This window comes from Etheostoma cragini, chromosome 14 (genome assembly GCF_013103735.1).
Source record: "Etheostoma cragini isolate CJK2018 chromosome 14, CSU_Ecrag_1.0, whole genome shotgun sequence".
NCBI lineage: Eukaryota > Metazoa > Chordata > Actinopteri > Perciformes > Percidae > Etheostoma > Etheostoma cragini.
In genome coordinates, this window is record NC_048420.1 from 20,202,718 (window position 1) to 20,205,161 (window position 2,444).

The 2,444-nt window shown below is 35.6% G+C and overlaps 1 protein-coding gene across 1 annotated transcript in view; it reads left to right on the plus strand.

Annotated features, from left to right (window-relative positions):
* Positions 1-2,444, plus strand: part of LOC117957191 (fibrocystin-L-like) — a 76,605-nt gene that overhangs the window by 7,539 nt on the left and 66,622 nt on the right. The window lies entirely within an intron of this gene.

Here is a 2,444-nt window from a genome sequence, read left to right on the forward strand (position 1 = left end):
CAAGGAGCCAAACAGTGGAGAGATGCTGTAGACTTCCAGGATGTATTCAATGGTGGCATTCACACCGTTGCTATGAAACAAACAAGAAGAATAGAATTTAATTAACAAACAAAATTGTTTGATGTAATATTATCTGTTATATATTATCTGTTAATTAAACAATATGTATTATTATCACCATTCCCTTTAAGTTAAACATTACAGCATACTGTGTAATGTCCAGGGTGCCTTGAAGACACGGGCCGAGAGTGCCGCAAGAATGATCATATCATGTTCATTTAATATGTTTTTAATTTTCACATATTTAACTATTTAACATATTACCTATGTTTAATGTTACATTTTTAAACATATGTTGCATGTTTTTGTTTGTGTATGTTTAAAAAAAAGAAAAGAAATCAAGATAAATTGGACATTATATTAAGTAAAGGTTTTGATAACTATTTTTAGTGCCTTTTTAACATGAGTTCCCAGCTGGTGATACGATCAACACTCTTTTTGCAACTGTTGCCCGTGTGAAATTGTTTATCACGGTAGCTGTACCTTGTCTGAGGGTACCCATTGTTTCCAACCTGCACATCCACCATGTACATGCCAGGCGGTAGCACAGGGAGAAGGCAGGTGATGCTTGTCGCCGTCCATTGCACAGTCACACACTCTTTACCGCCAATGAACACAATGCTGTCATTGTCTTGGCCACCCAAGTTCAAGCCCTGGATGGTGAGAACTTCATGTCCTACACAAAAGAAGTTAAAAACAAGGATTTTCTGTCACTCAAGTGCCAAGATAATTAGTACTTGTCATGTCACCTAGTTAATTCCTCTATATTTTAAGCAACACTGATTGTCCCGCGGTTAACAGGTATTTTTGTTGTTTACTATAATTAAATGGGAAGACCTGTTAGTCTCTCATGTTCTCAAGGTTTTGTAAGCATCACTGGGCAAAAACAGAGATAACCTGTAAGTCAACATTGCTCAGTGAAGCCATTCATGTTGCATGCGACAAACTGCTTTCCATTTTGAGCGTCTATCTTACAGGAAAGAATTTTAGGCTTCCTGAGACTCCCTGTGGCCGTTTTGGAGAGATGAGATGCTCATAATAGAAAGTGACCAGGGCAAAATTAGGTGAAAGGATGCATGCCCAGGTCAAACTTCCACCTCTTAACTCATTGCTAAAGATTCCAACAGAACGGTTGGTGAATAAAACTAATGTGGTGATAACAAAAGGTTTTAAATTCTTTAAGTACTCCATTAAGAACAGTGGAGTAACATGCAAACTCTGAACAGTAAAGAACATCAAACATTATGCTTTCCTTCTTTCCTTCAGACACATGTAAAATTAGATTGATATGAGATATATATTGATATAGTATGCCCATAGATAACGGAGTTGTTTCTTATATGGGGGTAAAAAAGATTAAAATACAGTGAATTCCCGTCTCACCCTTTTCTTTTCATAAAAAAAGATTAACCAGACTATGTATTGTGTCTGTTGCATTCACTGGCAGATTTCTATTGAAATTTCAAGACAAAAAAAATCCTCCCCATTAAATGTCCCCTCTGGGTTTATGCATCTCAGTAACGCTTTATAATGACCCTACCTCACTGAAAGATTACCACATGCACAGTTGTCTCCAAACTCACCAATCACAGTGGTGGTGCGGGGACTCAGGCCTGAGATCTGGGCTGTAAGATTAGTATCGTATGTGAAGGAGCTTCTGGCTGTTTGACTCATGTTTCCCACCATCACTGTGATGATATGGGATCCTGAAGTCCCCTGAAATACGCAAAACAGGCAGTTATTTATTGAGAAATAAGAAAAATAAGTGACTAATTCAAAAAAATGGCTCCAAATAAACATAACACAATCTTCAACTTAAAAAAAAAAGTTCAAAATTAGAATCAGAAAAAGGTTTATTGCCACAATAAGTGCATATGAGGAATTTGCCTTGGTGAAAGGTGCATGGTGAAAGTTGCGTACATAAACAAACAAACAAACACATTGAACATGAATATGAAGTAGACAATAAATACAGAAAAACAAATATATACATACAAAATAACTGTAAAGTAAAAAGAGGCTGAATGGGTTGAGTGCAGAATTTGCAAAGAATTAATAGTACGTGTGTGTCAGTTAAATTCATATTCAACAAAACCTTACCAATCAACACCATTACATTTTCTAATGTGCCATTTGTCAGTAATTGCCACTTGTGTTTAACAAAAACAACGTACATACATTGCTTTTAAGAAGCCGCAAAATGTAATTTACTTAATATTCATATTAAAATGAGTGAGCTACATAACTTAATCTATGTATGATGAATGAGATTTTGCACATTGATGTTTTATAAATTTTACTGACATATGAAAGTGTATGGTATGTGCCTTTTACTGCAGCTCTTTGAGATGTTAGATACTGCAGGAAAATAACATCCATAAAAG